A 22142-nucleotide genomic window follows, 5' to 3' on the forward strand; every position below is an offset into this window, starting at 1 on the left:
AGTTAACGGAAGGTCACAGAAATGTATGAACAAACACCGTTACTCTCAGACAAGAGAGTGCAACTATTTGGCTGTCAAAAATAAATCAGCAAAACGAAACCTTGATTCACATTAATTGACTTCGTGCTTGCGTCGTCTCAGCAGGAGCAAAGACAGTCCATGCTTAGCACACTAAGGGTGCGCAAAAGCTGAGGACGGGTCCAGCGTGCCGGCCGCGGTGGTCTCGCGGTTCTAGGCGCTCAGTCCGGAGCCGCGCGACTGCTACGGTCGCAGGTTCGAATCCTGCCTCGGGCATGGATGCGTGTGATGTCTTTAGGTTAGTTACGTTTACGTAGTTCTAAGTTCTAGGGGACTGATGACCATAGATGTTAAGTCCCATAGTGCTCAGAGCCATTTGCACTTTTTTTTTTTTTTTATTTTTTTTGGACGGCTGCAGTGTTCGCTGACAATTCTTAAGTTCAGCACGGCCTTTACGTTCTGCTATAAGCTGGAAATATCTCTCTCTGCAGCTCTCAGATTCAGAGGACAGCCTCAATCCTTGAATCGAGTATCTTCAATGAAGCCCTGTTGAGTGTTCTGCTACTATCCCCTACATAATTTGGCCGGTTCTGTCAGTGTTAGAATCTCGCCAACGACCTCCAACAGACTTTCCGAGTTCCGACCACTGACAATTGTATAAACACTAAACTGAACTCCGTCCGAAGAAGTGTCGGAAGACCAAATAGTACTGACCAACCGCCGTGACATCCTCAGCTGATTGGAGACATGGAGGGTCGTGAGGCAAGCACACCGCTCTCCCGACCGTTGTTTGTTTACTTGACCGGAGCCGCTACTTTTCAGTCAAGTAGCTCCTCAATTTGCCTCACAACGGCTGAGTGCACCCAGCTGCCAACAGCTCTCTGCAGACGGCACGGTAACCCATCCAAGTGGTAGCCGAGCTCCACAGGGCTTAACTTCGGTGATCGACGGGAACGGGTGTTACCATCGCGGCAACCCCTTTGAGAATTTAATAAAGGAGCTTAATAAATTTCCTACCCATGCGAATATTGTGGTTAACTAGTGAGGCATATTTCTTCCTCAAAACGCGGAAGAAGGCAGAAAATCTCCCCTACTATGTATGAGATTTCAAGTTACGGCCAATGCAAAGATTTCCACGTACATATGTGCTGGTTCCCCCTTTCCCTCCACACTAACGAAATAATTACTAAGCTCACCACTAAATTATTCGCCAGCTGCTGTGGCCGAGCGATTCTAGGCGCTACATTCTGGAAGCACGCGGTTGCTTCAGTCGCAGTTTCGAATCCTGCCTCGGGCATGGATGTGTTTGATGTTCTTAGGCTAGTCAGGTATAAGTAGTTCTAAGTCTAGGGGACTTATGAGCTCAGAAGTTAAGTCCCATAGTGCTTATAGCCATTTGAAACATTTGTTTGAACAAAAATTAGACACCCACTTTGCACGCACAGATGAATCGTTAAGCCCTTACAGATGGCGCAGCGATCGATTCACATGCTCAATCATGGAGGCACAGCTTTTACATGTGCATAAGACAGTAGCGATTACTGAGACATTTTTGTTCATGTAAACAGTGCCCGTAAACATGGATAAATATAAGGATGTGACAGAATGGCAAAAAGGGGAAATGGTGTTCGTCTGTGCCCATGGCCATCAGATATAAGTTGCTGGATTAGTAGGCGTTTTGCAGTGGACTGTTCAGCATGTGTGCAAGCGTTGGTGTAACACACATGGCCACGAAACACAACGTCTGAACAGTGGTAGGGAAATACTTCGACAGATGGACCACAGAAGCGTTTCACGGCCTGTGAATCAAAATCACTTCCAAACCTGACAGAAATTGTAATGAGAAATGCAATCATTGGCAGGCATTACTGCTGCTTGCAGTTTTTACGCAGCTTTATAGATCTGGCTTGATTTACCGGTTGGACATTTGCATTGGATTAACAAACAGGTTATCTAAAAGCTGTACTCCATCTCTCAATCAAAACGGCAGACAGTGCTATCTGAGATGTGTGTGGGCTCATCTGCTGCCACAGACAACGCGAAGAAAACTACGAATTTTCTATGGATTTTTTGCCAATTTATTTTCCTTGCGAAATAGGACTTAAAAGGAGGAATTTTACGAGAAAATACTGTTGCTCTACCTGCAGTACACACATATTTACGGATTGACCCTTAGCGAATTATTTGACAGCTTTTGCAGTTACGCACGACAACATTTTTTAGTTTGCGTACAATGTAACTTCATCAACTGCGCTCTACAAAACCGTCAGAAGCCTTGTTACACGATAGTAAGCTCACAGATGTTAATTTTAATTGATGACACGGAAATGTCTTGAAAACTACATATCGGTTCAAAAAAAGTTATAATTCCAATTTGTTTGTCTCGGAGGGGATCATCCTACGATACTACACTCGACACGCCACTCTATCCCGTGCGTGGGTGGCGAGGGCAACTTAGAAATCTTCAATGAGAACCCGCGTTTTTTATTGCAGAGCACGATTATACGACAAAATGTACAGACGTTTTGTCTGAAGCATTTTCTTCGCTTCGTCACAGATGGCGTTGTAATAGGAGGGACAGAAATGGATATACAATCGTAATTTACGAGATGCTACTCAATGGCGCTTGAATATTCGAGGGACTGCTCGACGTGAGCTACGACTTAACAAAACATGCAATACACTGTGACCGGAGCTCACGTGTGGTGCAGATGTAGAACAGATAGAAAAAAAAAATGGTTCAAATGGCTCTGAGCACTATGGGACTTAACATCTATGGTCATCAGTCCCCTAGTTCTTAGAACTACTTAAACCTAACTAACCTAAGGACATCACATCTAACCTAAGGACATCACACAACACCCAGTCATCACGAGACAGAGAAAATCCCTGACCCCGCCGGGAATCGAACCCGGGAACCCGGGCGTGAGAAGCGAACAGATAGCAACTCTAAACATTACAATACTTGCACATTGTTTGTTGCCTGATGAATGATGCAAACACAGAAGAAAAAAAAGTGAAATGATCCTGATTTACGGACAATGTAGGAAAATGTTGAGGCTGCTGTTGCGTTGTATGCCGAGCGTTTTCCAGAGAAAGCTTCCTCTCGTTAGTTCTTTTATGTGGTTGCGTCCGTCTTTGTCTGATGGCAGTGTACAAAGAGGCAAAAGTTAACGAAATAGACGTGTTACAGGAGAAACTAATGAAGTAACTGTATTGGCGCAGTGCACCACAACCAACCAACCAACAACCAACGGAGAAGCACTCGGCAATTACATCGCCATTCCGTATGTTCGTAGGTAGTATTGTCACAATACTGCAGCGTCGTAAGTACGAGGGTAAACCCAGAAGTAAGGTCTATTTTTTTATAACTAGATAGACCTGTTTATTTCTACAGTGGTTTACATCAGTTTGCAGCTTGAACATTTAGCTATTTTTCTACATAATCACTATTTCTGTCGATGCATTTTTATAGATGTTGTGGTAGTTTTTGTATGCCCATGTCATACAAGCTTGCCGCCATGCTGTTCACAAAGTTATGATCCTCTTCTTTCACCTCGTCGACGGAGCTGAATCGCTGGGACTACAATTAACGCTGACAGGTACTGTGAGACTCTGGAAAAACTCAAACGGGCAGTTCAGAACCGGGGAAGAGGAATGTTGAGCAAAGGTGTACACATTCCACACGACAACGCTCGCCCACACATCGCTCGGCAAACAGTTTCTCTCCTGTAGCAGTTTCAGTGGAACATACTCACCCAGCCACACTATAGTCCTGACCTGTTCCCCAGGTTGAAAGAACATTTGGCCGGAAAGCGATTCAGCTCCGGCGTTGAGGTGAAAGAAGACGTTCATAACTTTGTGAACAGCATGGCGGCGAGATGGTATGACATAGGCATACAAAAGCTGCCACAGCGTCTACAAAAGTGCATCGACAGAAATGGTGATTATGTTGAAAAATAGCTAAATGTACAAGCTGTAGACTGATGTAAACCGTTGTCGAAATAAACAGGTCTATGTACTTTTAAAAAATAGGAGACCCTACTTTTGGGATTACCCTCGTATCATTAATGCCACGCGTCACTGCACCAAGAATTTCATGACGCCAATTTCCATAACCGGGTAGTGTTTAGTGAATGAGCACGTGCTTTGCCGAGGTCCTACTTTCCGATGAGTGTACGGTCACAAACCATGGTAGCGTTAACCGGCACAACACGCATTACTGGAGTGTTTTTTTTTTTTGTCATGATTTTAGGGCACAAAACTGCTACGGTCATTAGCGCCCGGCATTACTGGTGTGTAGACTGTCCCCACTGGTTACGGAAAGTCGACCAGCGACGTCCCCGGTCGGTTAACGTATGTTGTGATACCATGGGGAAAAAGCTCATTGATCGTATTTTATCGACGGAACGTTGAATGGATGCAAATACCGAACGGTTTTTGGAACAGGAACTACCGTTACTGTTGCAGAATAGTGTCCTGGACGTTCGCCAGCGTATGTGGTTTCAGCATTACGGTTGCCAAGCGCATTACGTAGCACGGGATGTATTAGATCGGACACCAGTAGGTGCGTCGGCAGCGGTGACACTATTAATTGGCCCTCTAGGTCGTCGGATTTGACATCGCCACTTTTGTTTTTGTGGGGATATTTAACAGATGAGGTATATTAGCAAGTGCCAACAGACCGTGAAGACATGGTCGACCTCATCAGAAACATTCCCGCAACTGTGCTTCTGTCCCGTGTACGATCATTTGAGAAGCTGATCACTAAGTGTATTGAAATTGGTGGTATACCATTATTATAAACACTTGAGTAACATAATTTTCATATATCCTTTTTCTGGATTTTTACAGTTCTCCAAATATCTGTGAAAAAAAATACACCACATTTTAAGACTTTTCTCCTAGATCAATGCCTTACCGAACTATCGTATTAACTGCAAATTTCATTCACAGAATATTTCACTATAGTATTGACTATTTGTATGTCAAATTTAAGTACTATAATGTCGGTGATTTATGAGGAAACGGTGCTGTGGGCGAACTAATGCAAATCAACTACATACTTCTCTTCATCTTCAATCAGTCTTTTCTTTGCGTTTCTTCTTTGGTTAAACGGATTTTAAAACTGAGTAGCAATGTCAGCTGCAGCAATTCTTCTGTTATCGATTTCCTTCAGTATCGACAGCGTGAAAGCACCTGGATCAATCTTAGCCTCCGTAGATTTCGTTGCCTGCCCATGTTACTAAAGTGCAGTAATTATACTTTACTGGGACGAGGTGTGTTGCGGACTGTAGTAACAGATCTACACACAACTGTCGTAAACTTTACTCCTTTGATTACCACTTGTAAACAAACACCATATACCAAAAATATAAAAATCAGTGGCAGTGATGCTATTCCAAAGCCTTCTTGATGTACTACACAAAGATTTCGTGTGTAGTCAGTACATAGAATTCATAGAAAATCCCGCAGGAATGAACAATGTGATTAAATATAGATCACAAGAGGGGTGTGACGCAATGCAAGCTCTACATCTACATCTGCATCTACGTGATTACTCTGCTATTCACAAATACGTGCCTGGCAGAGGGTTCAGTGAACCACCTTCAAGCTGTCTCTCTATCGTTCCACTCTCGAACGACGCCTGTGAAAAACAGGCACTTTAATTTTTTGGTGCGAGCCCTGATTTCTCTTATTTTATCTTGATGATCATTTCTCCCTACGTTGGTGGTTGCCAACAGAATGTTTCCGCAATAGGCGGGGAAAACTGGTAATTGAAATTTCATGAGAAGATCCTGTCGCAAGGAACAACGCCTTTGTTTTAATGATTGCCCCTCCAATTCACGTATCATGTCTGTGATACTATCTCCCCTACTTCACGATAATACAAAACGAACCGCCCTCCTTTTAACTTTTTCAGTACCATACGTCAGTCCCATCTGATACGGATCCCACACCGCACAGCAATACTCCAGAATAGGGCGGACAAGTGCAGTGTAAGCAGTCTCTTTAGAAGATCTGTTGCACCTTTTAAGTGTTCTGCCAATGAATCGCAATCTTCGGTTTGCTCTAACCACAAAATTATGTATGTGATCGTTCCAACTTAGATTATTTGTAATTGTAATCCCTAAGTATTTAATTGAATTTACAGCCTTCAGATTTGTCTGACTTGCCGCGTAATTGAAAGTTAGCGGATTTCTTTTAGTACTCATGTGAATAACTTCGCACTTTTCTTTATTTAGGGTCAATTTCCACATTTCGCACCATACAGATATCTTATATAAATCATTTTGCAATTCATTTTGGTAATCTGATGACATCATCATCTGCAAATAATCTAAGAGGGCTACTCAGATTGTCTACTATGTCGTTAATATAGATCAGGATCAATGGAGGGCCTTTAACACTTCCCTGGGGAACGCCGGATATTACTTCTGTTTTTTGATGACTTTCCGTCTATTACTAGGAACTGTGACCTTTCTGACAGGAAATCACGAATCCAGTCGCACAACTGAGGCGATATTCCGCAGGCACACAGATTAGTTAGAAGACGCTGTGAGGAACGGTGTCGAAAGCCTTCTGAAAATCTAAAAATATGGAGTCAATCTGACGTCCCTTTCGATAACACTCACTACTTCATGAGTATAAAGAGCTAATTGTGTTCCGCAAGAACGATATTTTCTGGATCCGTGCTGACTATGCGTCAATAAATCGTTTTTGCCCCTGTTATTTTTATGACGCTTAGGAGTGAAATTGGAACATAATATTCTGGAACTGAAATTGCAGTACCATGTAATAAATGAAGAGCCAGTAAAATACTTTTTCACAACTGTGGTCGGTTTCACATACGTCTCCCTGTAAGGACGCGTGAGTCGCCGATGTGGTGTCCAACAACGTAACAATGGAAAATTGTACTGAAATGCAGGAGGATCTGCAGCGAATAGACGCATGGTGCAGGGAATGGCAATTGAATCTCAATGTAGACAAGTGTAATGTGCTGCGAATACACAGAAAGAAAGATCCCTTATCATTTAGCTACAATATAGCAGGTCAGCAACTCGAAGCAGATAATGCCATAAATTATCTGGGAGTACACATTAGGAGGGGTTTAAAATGGTATGATCATATAAAGTTGATCGTCGATAAAGCAGATGCCAGACTGAGATTCATTGGAAGAATCCTAAGGAAATGCAATCCGAAAACAAAGGAAGTAGGTTACAGTACGCTTGTTCGCTCACTGCTTGAATACTGCTCAGCAGTGTGGGATCCGTACCAGATATGGTTGATAGAAGACATAGAGAAGATCCAACGGAGAGCAGCGCGCTTCGTTACAGGATCATTTAGCAATGGCGAAAGTGTTACGGAGATGATAGATAAACTCCAGTGGAAGACTCTGCAGGAGAGACGCTCAGTAGCTCGGTACGGGCTTTTGTTGAAGTTTCGAGAACATACCTTCACCGAAGAGTCAAGCAGTATATTGCTCCCTCCTACGTATATCTCGCGAAGAGACCATTAGGATAAAATCAGAGAGATTAGAGCCCACACAGAGGCATACCGACAATCCTTCTTTCCACGAATAATACGACTGGAATAGAAGGGAGAACCAATAGAGGTACTCAAGGTACCCACCGCCACACACCGTCAGGTGGCTTGCGGAGTATGGATGTAGATGTAGAACTTGCAAGCAGGTGGCTGAACGTCCCTCTTGAGGGACTCTCAGCCAATCGTAGCATACCAATTTACTTTCCTTTGCACGCTTGGGAAAAGTGCATGATCGTCAGGTCACGAGTCAGATGTTTTACGAACACCCATTGAGGATGCCTTGGTCGGGGGTGCGGGGATCACTCACGGGAAAATTTCTGCAGTAGTGGGTGTTAGAGCTGCACCTTTTTTTAGATTGAAGTCAGCTGATAGGTATTCCTGCTTAAGGGAAATCTAACAAAGGAACCGCTTTTGACAAAGCTTAGGTATCCGAGTAATGAGTGAATTAGTATATTTCATCAAAATATACAAGATATTAGAGATAAAGTTAGTGAACTGCTTATAGATGTTGACTCTGAAATTATTGGTATATCTGAACATTTCTTAAATAAGGAGATAATTCAGAGGCTTCCTTTACCATGATACAGGTTGGCTGGCAGCTTTTCTAGGAGCTCTTTGCGGTGTGGGGGAGTAGCCATGTATGTGAAAAACAGCATCCCACTTGAGTCAACTGATGTTTCAAAGTACTGCATTGAAAAGGTGTTTGAATGTTGTGCAAATTGTGCAAATGTGGTTAAATTTAGTGGAGCTAAACTTCTAACTGTTGTTATTTATAGATCCCCAGACTCCGATTTCACAACATTTTTGCTAAAGGTAGAGGAGGTTCTTGGTTCACTTTATAGGAAATACAAAAAGTTAGTTATATGTGGTGACTTCAGTATTAATTATATAAGTGATTGTGCAAGGAAAAGGATGCTGGTAGACCTCCTTAATTCTTATAATCTTATGCAAACCGTATTCTTTCCAACGAGAGTGCAAGGGAACAGTAGAACAACCATAGACAACATTTTTGTTCATTCCTCATTACTAGAAGGGCATTCTGTTAGCAGAAAGGTGGATGGCCTTTCAGATCAAGATGCACAAAATTCTTTTGATAAGGGGAGTAGCTTACAATTGGTTCGCTTCTTACTTTAAGAACAGAAAGCAGAAGGTAATTCTCAGCAATATTGAGAGTGGTAGTGATGTTCAGTCCCAATGGGGCACTGTTAAGTGGTGCGTTCCCCAAGGGTCGGTGCTGGGGCCACTGCTGTTATTTATTTATATAAATGATATGCCTTCTAGTATTACAGGTGATTAAAAATATTTGTTTGCTGATGATAACAGCTTGGTAGTGAAGGATCTTGTGTGTAATATTGAAACAGTATCAAGTAATGTAGTTCATGAAATAAGTTCGTGGCTTGTGGAAAATAATTTGATGCTAAATCACAGTAATACTCAGTTTTTACAGTTTCTGACTCACAATTCAACAAGAGCCGATATTTTGATCAGACAGAATGGGCATATTATAAGCGAGACGGAGCAATTCAAGTTCCTAGGAGTTCTATAGATAGTAAGCTGTCGTGGAAATCCCATGTTCAGGATCTTGTTCAGAAACTAAATCTGCTTTATTTACCCTTAGAACAGTATCTGAAATAAGTGACACTTCAACACGAAAAGTAGTCTACTTCGAATGTTTTCATGCGCTTATGTCGTATGGTATTATCTTTTGGGGTAATTCTTCTGATTCAAAAAGGGTACTTTTGACTCAAAAACGGTCTGTTCGAGCTATATGTGATGTAAATTCGAGGACCTCTTGTCGACCCCTATTCAATAGTCTGGGAATTCTGACATTGCCCTCACAGTATATATTTTCTTTAATGTCGTTTGTTGTTAGCAGTATTAGCTTATTCCCAAGAGTTAGCAGCTTTCACTCAGTTAATATTAGGCAGAAATCACATCTGCATGTGGAATGCACTTCAAAAATTCTTGTGCAGAAAGGAGTGCAGAATTCTGCTGCATCCATTTTCAATAAGCTACCACAAGAACTCAAAAATCTCAGCGGTAGCCCAAACTCTTTTAAGTATAAACTGAAGAATTTCCTCATGGCTTACTACTTCTATTCTGTCGAGGAGCTCCTGGAAGAGCTAAAAAATTTAGCAAATTCCAGTGTTACATTGTTGATTTTCTTTATTTAAACTTACGACTTGTCGCCTGAATATGTTTCTTATATTTCATTTTACCTGTTTCTACTATCGCGTTATAATTTCATGTATTGACTCGTTCCATGACCATGGAGACTTCTCCTTAATTTGGTCCCACGGAACAATAAATAAATAAATAAAAGGCGAAATGCGTCGGGGTATATAAACGAAAGCTAATGTGCGGCATATAAAAGTGTACTTTTTTGCTAACTGCTATACTAAAATTACAGTTTATTAGTCTTTGATTCACTACTCTGTGATGTGCAAACTAGTACCACACAGGTTGTAGCTTCATATTTTACCACGAGACCATTAATTTGTTAGGACTTTCCATCTGAATTTTCAGCCATATGGTTTATGAATTTTAGTCCGCTTTAAAACGTAACGTTTAAATGCCGATGATTTGGATTCGTGGGAGTATCGGTAATAATATCCACTGCTTTTGTTTATAGATGTAATAGAAGTTTATATGACGAAATGGCTTTACTGATAATCTCAACTCCCTATAGGATGGGAGAAAAAAACTAAAATTGCAACCTTTCCTCTCCAACCTCTACCTCATAAAAAAGAACTTCCACTGTTAATTCTGTCTCGATAATTAGTATCGCCGTCGTTCGCGTCTATGAACCGTTTAATACGCCTCTTTTTTTCTTCTTATCTCTAAATGCAGTTAACAGGGCAGAATGAAATTGCATTTATTGACAGAGTTAATGCTTCAGCTCGAGGCTGAAATGGAAGGCTTTGTGGGCTGAGCTGGATAATGTGATACATTTTGAGGGAGGTTACTCTAGAATAAACCGTACAAACTCTTCTGAAAACTAAGGACTTTTAAGTCATTCCTGTCGTGTAAGTTAACTTTATCAGCCTATATGAGCGTGAACTGTTTCAACTATTCCGGAAATCACGTATTTTCAAATGGTTTCATCAGTGTATCCGCAGTGCTGTGTTCATATTAATGGAGTCTCTCGTAGGTGATAGGGAGAGCATTTCGATATTTAACATTGAAGAACATAAACATTATTGTTCGATTTATTTGTTAGTTGCTCGGTTTTGTGCTAAAACGTCTTTGATCATACGCGAATTGTTATTGCGTGGGACAGTAGATCGATGATAACAGCTCTGAAAAATAAATGTTGTAAGGAAACGGAGATAGAAATCGTCTTTGATACTGCAGAAAAAATAATGAAACATCAAACTTAGCCGCACGTGAAAACAGTTCAAAAGTAAACTTAAATTTAGAAGACAGACTAACATAACTACAGAAAACTATATATTCCGGCAGCAGACGATTCAGATATATAGTACACAAACGCGCAGTTTAGAAGACAGGATAACACAATTACAGAAAACTGTGATTTCGACAGCAGGCGATTCAGATATTCAGTACACAAATGTACACAGATGATCTGGGACACAAGTACAGATAGTGTGAAGAAGTGGCTGTGGGTCTTTAGGCTACACAGTTACATTAGGAATAGGGAGATATTAAGCTATATTTTTTGAAAACCAGATACATAGTAATCAATATTTACATTATAAAAGTGTACAATGTACATGCTGCTAAAACTCAGAAAAGAGTCTGAATACGATCAATCCATGAAGAAGGTTCCCGGTTTTACCTCAGGGGCGTGCTTTTGGAGATATAAGGGCTGCGTAGTTTCGCCCCCGAGAAATTTCTAGAATATTGCTGAACATTCGAGAGCATTCCGCAACATTCCGAAATGTTCGGCAATGATCCGGGACGCTGTGGAAAGTTGAGGAATAGTCTTGAGTATTCGAGAAGGTTCCAGAATGTCTCGGAACATCCTAGATCGTTTTGGAACATTTCAGAACACTCTCGAATGCTATGGAATGTTTTAGAACATTATGGACAATTCGAAGCCTTTTTGGTATGTTCTGGAATTCGCTTTATACATCCCTATCCCATTTACAGGAATGTATAAAGCAAGACCGTCGTAGGATCGAACGTCAATTTCTTATCAGAGACCAAAGAAGGAACCGAAAAAGTAGTTCAGCGGGTGAATAAAAACAAAGAGTGAAGTGTGAGTGGTCAAAGGGATACAGTGACTGAATATAAATCGCAAATAAAATGTGAAAAGTGTGTGAAGTGTTGTTAGTGTATTTGTTAGTAAAAAGTTGGTTTGATTTATATTATAGCTAATGCCGAAACGTAAAAGAGGAAGAGATCTTGCCAGCTCTGAAACAAAACGGAGAAAACAAAAAGAAGAGTGAAAAAACGAAACCGATGAAGAGCGCGGGCACGTTTGTTTCCCAACAACCGACAATGAGCACCGTGAGAAGCAGAGAAGCCGAACAACAACGAAATGAACGGATTGAAGAATCTATAATTGCAACAAAATCTTATAATAAAAGACTGCAAACTGAAACCAGCCATGAAAATATCACCCTACCTGAAGCGCGGACGAGGACAAGTAAACAATACAACCTAACAAATGAAGCATTCCACAAGGACCCGACGAAAGAACATGACAAACACAGACACGTCGTAAGGAAAAATGGATAACATCTGAAAATTTTGCAACGCGAAAAAATGCAGTGGAGAAACACAAGGATTCTATTGCATGAACGGAAAATTTCGGTTACTACCACTGGAAACACCTCCGCAGGAATTTTTACATTATATGAACGGGAGATCTGCTGAATCAGAACCCTTCCTCAAAATATAAAAGCTTACAACTCCTGCTTTCAGATTACTTCTTTCGGTGTCACGTCGATCAGCACTAACAGTGATGAAGTCGATTATGTTTTTTCCAGCCAAGGACAAATTATCACAACATGAGATCATCATTAACTTGTCCAACGAAGACCAAATATTTCAGCAAGTATATTTCACCTAAAATGAAGAAATAGAAGTTGATCAATGACCTAGAGATATCAGTGGATTGAGACGAAAAGTAGTCCAAGATGCACAGAAGATCTTACACGAATACAAACTGATTCACATATTCAAAACAGCACTAGGCCGAATGATTTCTGATGGCAGTAAAGTTATAATTAGAGACAGCAAAAGACCCTCTGGAGAACACGAACGTCGATGTAATGCACTTCAGATAGCCGGAGTCGCCATCGTAATTGTGGACAATGTAAACACAAGCCGCGACACAGAGAGAGGGGAAAGAAAGAGATGAACAGAAAGGAGGGAGGATGATGTGGACTAATAGGATGTGGTGGGATACTGAGTTAATACAGAGGTACACATATTGCTGGGAACAAACCAAGTATTTAGGGGAAATCTTAATATCCTCTGATGTTTGATAATTATGCTGCTTAAATGTCCAAACACCTTTATACCAGACGTGACTAGGAGAATAGCCGACCGGGGTGACCGAATGGTTCTAGACGTTACAGTCTGGAAACCCCCGACCGCTGCGGTCGCAGGTTCGAATCCTGCCTCTGGACATGGATGTGTGTGATGTCCTTAGGTTAGTTAGATTTAAGTAGTTCTGAGTTCTAGGGGACTGACGACTCAGAAGTTAAGTCCCATAGTGCTCAGAGCCATTTGAACCATTTTTGACTAGGAGAATAGTGGAGCACACTTACATTTCCTCCACAATAATCAAGTTAGGGCTAAATTTATACTACGCTATTCTGAACACAAAAATTAAGGGACCGGAAGTACTAAATGACACTGTGTGAGGCACCCAGATGGATAACAAATAGAGTACATTAATAAGTTTAAAAGAAGTAGAATAAGTTAAAAGAAGTAGAACTTTTCTCTGACTATTTTTACATAAAAATGTGTTTGATCACCCAGTTTGCATGGTTCCATTCGGGGCAATGTACCTAAGGTAAAAAGAAAGCATGCACTATGAATATTGTGTAGTGCCAGTAACGCAACATTTGATGGTAATTTTCTCAAGGACGTGCCAATAAATGTACTCCTTAATGCTATTGTTGGAAACAAGCACCACTGAGGTAAGTGATACGTGATGTTTCGCCTCTGTCGGCGGAGAATGGAGTAAACCTCAAGGCGGTGCGCCATTGAAACAGCACAGAAATTCCCTTAGTCAGTGAATTTTTACTTAGCAAATTGTCGTCAGATTTTCAGAAGAGTTGTCCCTTAGATGTGTTACTGTATTGCAAAAAACAAGACAGTCTCCTTATAGAAATACTAGTGACTGCTGTAGTTGATTTTTTTCTCCAAGATTGTATCATTCATGTGACTTCTGGTAGCGTAACCAAATAGGATGATTAACTTAGTAATGGAATAGCGTCTTTGATTATTAAACAAAACGCTCTAGGTAGTGGCTAGTGATGGGAGGACTTGAATGAAGACAATCGATTCAGTCAGTTGTTGCGAAACAATCGGCTCGTTCAGTTTTAGTTTTACTTAACGCTTGAATTAATCATTCATTGTTTTGAGTTAAACCAGCCAATAGCCACAGTCCCATGAAAACAATCGATCCGATGGTTGTAGTTTTACCTGTTAGTTGGAATATTAGTGTTCAGTCTTTTGGAGTGAAACCAGTCTCTGGGAACAACCGAACTAAAACAACCGTCATAGTTCGTTGTAGGTTATCATATTTACTGAAGTTTTGAATTCTTTGTTTCCAAGCGAAGTCAGTTTGCATGTAGACGTCTGTCAGTTGTGTCGAAGAAGAAGATGATGATGATGATGTTTAATTTGTGGGGAGCTCAACTTCACGGTTATCAGCACCCGCACAAATTCCCAACTTTTTCTCAGTCCAATCTCGCCACCTTCATGAATGATGATGAAACGATGAGGACAAAACAAACACTCAGTCATCTAAAGGCAGGTGAAAAACCCTGACCCCGCCGGGAATCGAACCCGGGACTCCGTGCTCGGGAAGCGAGACCTGTCCAAGGGACTGACAAGGAAACATTAGCAACTTTGCCTCATATTTTAAGGGGAAATCACACTAGTAAAAAACACTGAGGGGAAAAAAGTCATGAGATACCGATATGGACGTATACAGATGACGGTAGTGTCGTGTACACAAGGTATAAAAGGCCATTGCAATGGCGGAGCTGTCATTTGCACTCAGGTGATTAACGTGAGAAAGTTTCCGATGTGATTATCACCCGCACAATGATAATTGACAGACTCTGAACGCGGAATGATAATTGGAGTTAGATGCGTGGGATATTTCATTTCGGAAATTATTCGGGAATTCAGTATTCAGAGATCCGCAGTATCAAGATTGCGCCAAGAATACTAAATTTCAGGCATTACCCCTCACCACGAACAACGGAGTGGCCGATGGCATTGACTTAAAGACCGAGAGCAGCAGCGTTTGCGTAGAGTTATCAGTGCTAACAGACAAGCAACTCTTCGTGAAATAACCGCTTAAATCAAAGTGGGACGTATAATGAACGTATCTGAATTTGGTATTAATGGGCTACGGGAGCAGACGACCGACGCGAGTGCCTTTGCTAACAGTACGGGTGGAGAACCGTGGAGAACTGTGGGGGTAAGCAAATGAGTAGCGATTTGCGTCAGTAAGAGCTGAAGGTAGGGTTCGAGTGTGGCGCACACCACACGAAGCCAAGAACCCAATTCGTCAGCGAGGCACGGTGCTTGGTGGTGGTGGCTCCATAATGGTGTGGGCCAGCTGAACCGATCATTGACTGGAAATGATTGTGTGTGGCTACTTGGAGACCATTTGGAGTCATTGTTGGACTTGATATTCCCAAAAACGAGGGAATTTTCATGGATGATTATGCTCCATGTCTCGAAGAACGTTCTGGACAAATGTCTCGAAGAACGTTCTGGACAATTCGAGTGAATGATCTGGGCACCAAGATCGCCCGACATTAATCCAATCGAACATTTGTGGGAAATAATAGAGAGGTCAGTTCGTGCACAAAATCCTGCGCCGAGGATGGCTATAGAGGCAGTAGGTCTCAAAATGTCTGCATAGGACCTCCAACGACTTGTAGAATTCATGCCATGTCCAGTACCTGCACTACGCCGGGCGAAAGGAGGTCCGATACGATATTTGGTGTCCCATGACTTTTTTCACCTCAGTGTATCAGCACCAACAGTCGACTCGCGCGAAAATTTAGGCTGTAAATCTGATGGTACGCTTTTATGACCTTCTAAAAGAACTGCTTTTAAATTTTCGCGTGCACCGGTTGTTTGTCGCTTCAAAGGAGAGGCAGGAGGACGACACATCTGCCCAACATGTTTTGAAATCGTCTTCCAGAACAAATATTACGCGAAAAATAGTAAGTTCAAAAATGGCACTATGGGACTTAACATCTGTGGTTATCAGTCCCAGAGAACTTAGAACTACTTAAACCTAACTAGCCCAAGGACATCACTCACATCCATGCCCGAGGCAGGATTCGAACCTGCGACCGTAGCAGTCGCACGGTTCCGGACTGCGCGCCTAGAACCGCGAGACCACCGCGGCCGGCTATGCCTCAATACCAAAATCAATAAACGTAAGCAACTGAAGAATTATTACGAAATGAATTTGTATTTTACAAATTTAATAACGCTTATCACTTTGAAGAATAGCGCATTACCTGCAAATGTACTTCACGTTAACAGTGACAGCATTAAAACTAAAAAAAAAAAAAAAAAAACTAAAAATTACGCACAATAGCGATGTTTGTAATGAAACTGGGCTACGTTACCTCTTTAATGACACACCCGTTCTTTCAATTCATTTACACTGGATTTGTGAATCGCAAAATAAAAATATTCAAAGCAAAGTAATCTGTGCCGCCATCAAAAGGCTAGAAACCACGCACTTCTACACAGTAAACAAAGCAATGTCGAATGGTTCAAATGGCTCTGAGCACTATGAGATTTAACATCTGAGGTCATCAGTCCACTAGAACTTAGAACTACTTAAAAGTAACTAACCTAAGGACATCACACACATCCATGTCCGAGGCAGGATTCGAACCTGCGACCGTAGTGGTCGCGCGATTCCAGACTGAAGCGCCTAGAACCTTTCGGCCATAACGGCCGGCTTACCAGTGTCAAAATAGCATTTTGTACTTTACTTCACGGTCGAGCGTTAAGCGGCCGCAGTGGGCCGCAGTTGGTTGACTGCTTCGGGAGAGGGAACCAAACAGCGAGGTCATCGGTCCATCGGAATAAGGAAAGATGGGGACGGAAGTCGGACGTGCCCTTTCAAAGGAACCATCCCGCCATTTGCCTAAAGCGATTTAGGGAAATCATGGAAAACCTAAATCTAATGGGGTTGATATCTAGCAATTCTACTTTCGTGCTTAAAATATGAAGTCAAGTTCGTGATGTTTCCTCGTGAGTGTTGTTTTTAGGCGGTTTGTCCACATTTATCTAGGCGAATGCTGATCTGGTTGACCATCCAAAGAATATTAACGAATGATGACAATTTTCACGAGAAGTGGCAGTATGTGCTTAGAAAGCAGATGATAAGCCACCAAACAAATGCCGGCCGAAGTGGCCGAGCGGCTCTAGGCGCTACAGTCTGGAACAGCGCGATCGCTACGGTCGCAGGTTCGAATCCTGCCTCGGGCATGGTTGTGTGTGATGTCCTTAGGTTAGTTAGGTTTAAGTAGTTCTAAGTTCTAGGGGACTGATGACCTCAGATGTTAAATCTCATAGTGCTCAGAGTCATTTAAACCATTTGAACCAAACAAATAGAATTTCCATGGTGTGTTATGCTTTCTGTTCGCGTCCCCTAGGCGCTTACCGAAAGAGATTCATCGATGATGAGTGAAACCCAGCATGAATATGGAAGCATAGATTTAGTAGATTTATATTTAAAAAGTAATTGTTCATTTATTTAAACTCAAGTTTACTGTGTGGAACCAATTAACACACTTTTAAAACGAACCAAATATTGATATTTAATGCCAAAAACACGAAAAATTCGTATTTAAGTAAATAAATGCGTAAATTTAGAAAATATGTTATTTGTAGATATATATGCCTTTTGTTTATCTCTCCTTAAACAAATTGGTAACCGTAATCATGGCTCACGTACAAACTTCCAGATGGCTGACGTGGCCGCAGAGACTAATTTTATTCTGGTCTTGCATTCGACTGAAAAAGAATCTGAAATAAAAAAGAATCGCAGGGCAACAGGTTGTTAAAACTAGACGCTTTTTCTGTCCGTAGTCCTGAGTTAGATCTCAGTCAAGGCTTAGATCTGAAATGAAAGTAATTAGCAATGACGGTTGAGGATTTTCCCTATTTCGCCAACGGATTTGTGAAAGAGCGAGGGAGCGGGTAGAGGTTCAGGGCTGTTGAGGTAGGAAATATACCCTAAAGGTGCAAGATTCAGCAATGATCAACGCCGAAGGATGCAAGCACTGGAAGCCACCACATTAAACAAACATAATGGGTGCCCACGGCAAATGCGTCCAGTTGTTGAGAACTTTTCATGATCATCTGTCCATTGGAAAAAATAATAGGTGACTGCAAAAGGGGACGTGACCATAAAAAATACTTAAAGATCAACGAAAAAGTAACACCCTAAGAGTAGAAAGTGCAGTGTCAGAAGTCTGAATGTGACAATGAAGCTAGAAAGTCTGAAAAAGTTATGGAATGACTCTATCGAGATAGTGAACTGGAGGAGGGGGGGGGGGGTAGTCAAATGAATATAGCGTAATATCAACAGCAGCGAAAAATTAGAAGACGATTCATCATGAACAGAAAGGTGGGAAAAAAGTGAGCATTGTGAACAGCTGTTATCAGAACGTACAACAAACCAATGATATGCCAAGTGTCTACGTAACCAGTCAGTGGGTAACTGTGTGTGTAAAGGGAGATGAAAATCTAATAATTGAAGGATACTGGAACGGTATAATATGGGAATGAAATGTAGACAGAGTTAATGGATAATACGATCTCGGCCTACAATAAATTTCAGTTAGTAGTAGCTAATACGCTGTTCTGTAAATAAAAAGGAAGTGGTACACTTGGAAAAGGCCAGGAGATACGGGAAATTGTCGGCTAGATTACATCGTTAGTGATTCAGAAGTCTATTATTGGATTGTAAGATGTATCCAGGAGCAGATATTGACTCATATTGTGATTAAATAATGATGAGGATTATACTGAAGTTTAGGAGACTCGTCCAGAAGTATCGGTGCGTAAAGCGTTGAGACACTGAAGTACTGAGAAACAATGATGTGGGTTTGAAGTTTCCGGAGGCTGTAGATACTGCCATATTCAATACCAGAACAGGCAGTTCAGATGAAGAGTAGTAGTGCACGAGACTGGAAAGCATACCATCGGACTTCCGGAAGAATATTACTCACAGAATCCTGTAGATACTAAAGGCAGATAATTCCAGAAACTGTCGGATTATAACCTTAGCTGCTCATGCACCCAAGTTGCTAACAAAAATAACGCACAAGAATGGAAAAGAAAATTAAAAATCTGTTGGAAGGTGATCATTCTGGCTTTAGGAAAGCTACGGCTCCACAGAGGCGGTTCTGACGTTGCACTTCTTAATGGAAACAATAATTAAGAAAAATATAGACACGTTCATAGGACTTGTCGACCTACAAAGAGCGTTAGATAGTGTAAAATGGCGCAAGATATTCGAAATTATCAGAAAAATAGGAGTAAATTACAGGGGAAGACGGATAATACACATTCTGTATAGGAACCAAGGGCGAACAATAAGACTGGAAGAACAAGAGAGAAATGATGGGATTAAAAGTATACGGCAGGGACGGAGTCGTCTTTCTCCCCTGTTGTTCAACCTGCACATCGAAGTAGTAGTGACGGATGTAAAAGAATGTTTCAGAAGTCAGATTAAAATTCAGCGTAAATGGGTCTCAATAATAAGATTCTCAAATAGCACTGCTATTCTTTGTGGAATTGTCAAAGAATTACATAACCTGTTGACTGGAAACAACAAGATACTAAGCACAGAAGGAAGACAAAATTACTGAGCAGCAGCAGAAAAGAGGGTAATGAAAATCTTAACATCCACCCTTGGTTCGTATACACAATGTGTATTATTCCGTCTTCCCCTGTAATTTACTCCTATTTTCCTGATAATTTCGAATACCTTGCGCCATTTTACACTGTTGAACGCTTTTTGTAGGTCGACAAATCCTGTGAACGTGTCTAGTAATGTGAAGGAACTCTGCTACTCTGCAAGCAAAGTAACGTATTACAGGCGAAGCAAGGAGGAAGTAAGACGCCTGCTAGAATGGGGAAAGAGGGCATTTCTCGCCAATGGAAGTCTTCTAGTGTCAGACATGGGTCTTAATTTGAGTACAAAATCGCTGAGGTTGTACGCCTGGAGTACAGAATTGTGTGCAGTGCATTAGGTTGCGGATCAAATCACGAACCTTCGCACTGTTGGCGGTTGTGTGTCAGTCGGCTGGGAACATTGAGCTTGGCGGCCACCATGGAGCTGCGGTGCTGCTTAAGAGCATTATGCTAAGTTCCGACAGCAGATTTAATGACTTCCCTTTTTTTTTGAAAGGGTGTAGTACTTTATTATATTTTATTTGTTGTCCAATTTGTTCTTATTTTGTTTTTGTGTATTTATTTGGATTCGAACGCAGGTCTCCTGCCCACTTTTTTAAATCTTTTTTTATTTATATAGATGTCAATGTGCGAACAGTCATAGTTAATCAAGCCTGGAAAACTAAAACAGAATGAAGACGCCATGGAAGATATGAAACATAAATAACATGAAAAGAAAGCTACCACGTAGTAGTTAGGCTTCCCAGCGACTGCGCCCACTGATAAAAAATGTTCAATATATGCTCGTTTGTAGATCGTTCTGACCTCATCTGCCACTGCCTGGAACATTCCAGCTGCACGGCGGGCTGTGAAAGGCACTCCATAGGTAGTTTGCGAAGCATTGTCGGTATCTGGTATGCCCGGAAATAGCATGATGTCTTTCTTGCAAATAGAGCCAGAAGTCAAGGAAATACTTGTGTCCGTCACGACAGAGGTAATGGACCGCATGTCCACGTATCCAGGTGACGAAGTCGGTTCGAGTCTTGGGGTAAAGTGTCTCATCCGGAAACAATAACGTGCGTGCAGATATATGCTCCGCCCTAACTCGCAAGAGATAAGCCAGCATCTGCCGCACTAGGTGCCAAACCGGTTGCCTTTTGTTTAATCTGAATCGGAAGATCAAACACTACGCACTCTCCTCAACCTTCTAAAATACCCGCGCTACAATTACGGCACAAGAATCAGTCCCCGCGAATGAAATCATAAGAAATCTTTCCCAGTTAGGTACTGAGTAACCGCTCAGCGTCTTCCAGCAAACAGTACGCACTCTTCTCAACCTTATAAAATACCCGCGCTACAATTACGGCACAAGAATCAGTCCCCGCGAATGAAATCAGAAGAAATCTTTCCCAGTTAGGTACTGAGTAACCGCTCAGCGTCTTCCAGCAAACAGTGCCGTACGATTTTTCGTACTGTCGAGACTTTAAAAATCCGTCTCATAAAAGAATGTAAGTTTTCAGCTCACTCGTCGTTAACTGTCGATGCAACTTCTGGTGTAATTTTATTATAAGTGTGTTAATTTCCGTGGCACTCATCAGCACTACTAATTAAATTTTCTCTTCGTAAGGAGTGACACTTCACTTCCTCTTCTGCAGATAGAATTTCCTCATGAATATGGATGCTGTCAGACTCAAAATACACGACGCTGGATACCTGTTAAAATATGAACAAAGTAGGAAGCGGGTGTCCTCTGTGGAGAGGCAACACATTTAAAACTTGGCAGGGGATATATTTAGCAGAGTCTGCATTATGCATTCATCCATCAGACGAAAAAGCGTTGCTGTACTTTTCTACCCTTTCAGTTAATGATATGCTAGCTACTGTAGGAGTAAAAAAAATTGTAATATTAGTAGTTGAGAGCAGGCATGCATATTTTTGTTATGTGACGAAGCAAAAATTTGATTTTTGCTGTCAGAACGCTCAGAGCAGATAAAATTATTTCGGTTCAACAGTTATGCTCTCTAAGTTATTAGGTGAAAATGTATGCCACACCGATAGGTCAATGAATGAATCGTCCAAGCTCCTGCTAATCACTGGAGGTCACCTAAAGTGCGACTGTATCCCACTGAAATTTCTTGATAGTGAAACGTCCCCTTAGAAAAATTATTACAAGATTGTGCTTAAACTGACACACAATATTTTTAGCGCAACGCAATCTGACTTTCAATAATCCCTACAAGAGAATGGCCCTGACTAACATTAACCTATACGTTTCACAAATCACTTACCTCACAAAAATCTTCGTTACTCGAACTACTGCAATACAGCGAGCGCCACTACTGCCAGCTAACTAAAAGATTCAAACTACGGAAGTCACTAACTACTGATAGGCACAGTTAGCAAATGAAAGATTTTAATAGAGAACAAACAATATATTTACCTTTATAGTCATAATATATATAGCAGTTCATGACATCCATTCTTAC

This window comes from Schistocerca gregaria, chromosome 1 (genome assembly GCF_023897955.1).
Source record: "Schistocerca gregaria isolate iqSchGreg1 chromosome 1, iqSchGreg1.2, whole genome shotgun sequence".
In the NCBI taxonomy this organism is placed as follows: Eukaryota; Metazoa; Arthropoda; class Insecta; order Orthoptera; family Acrididae; genus Schistocerca; species Schistocerca gregaria.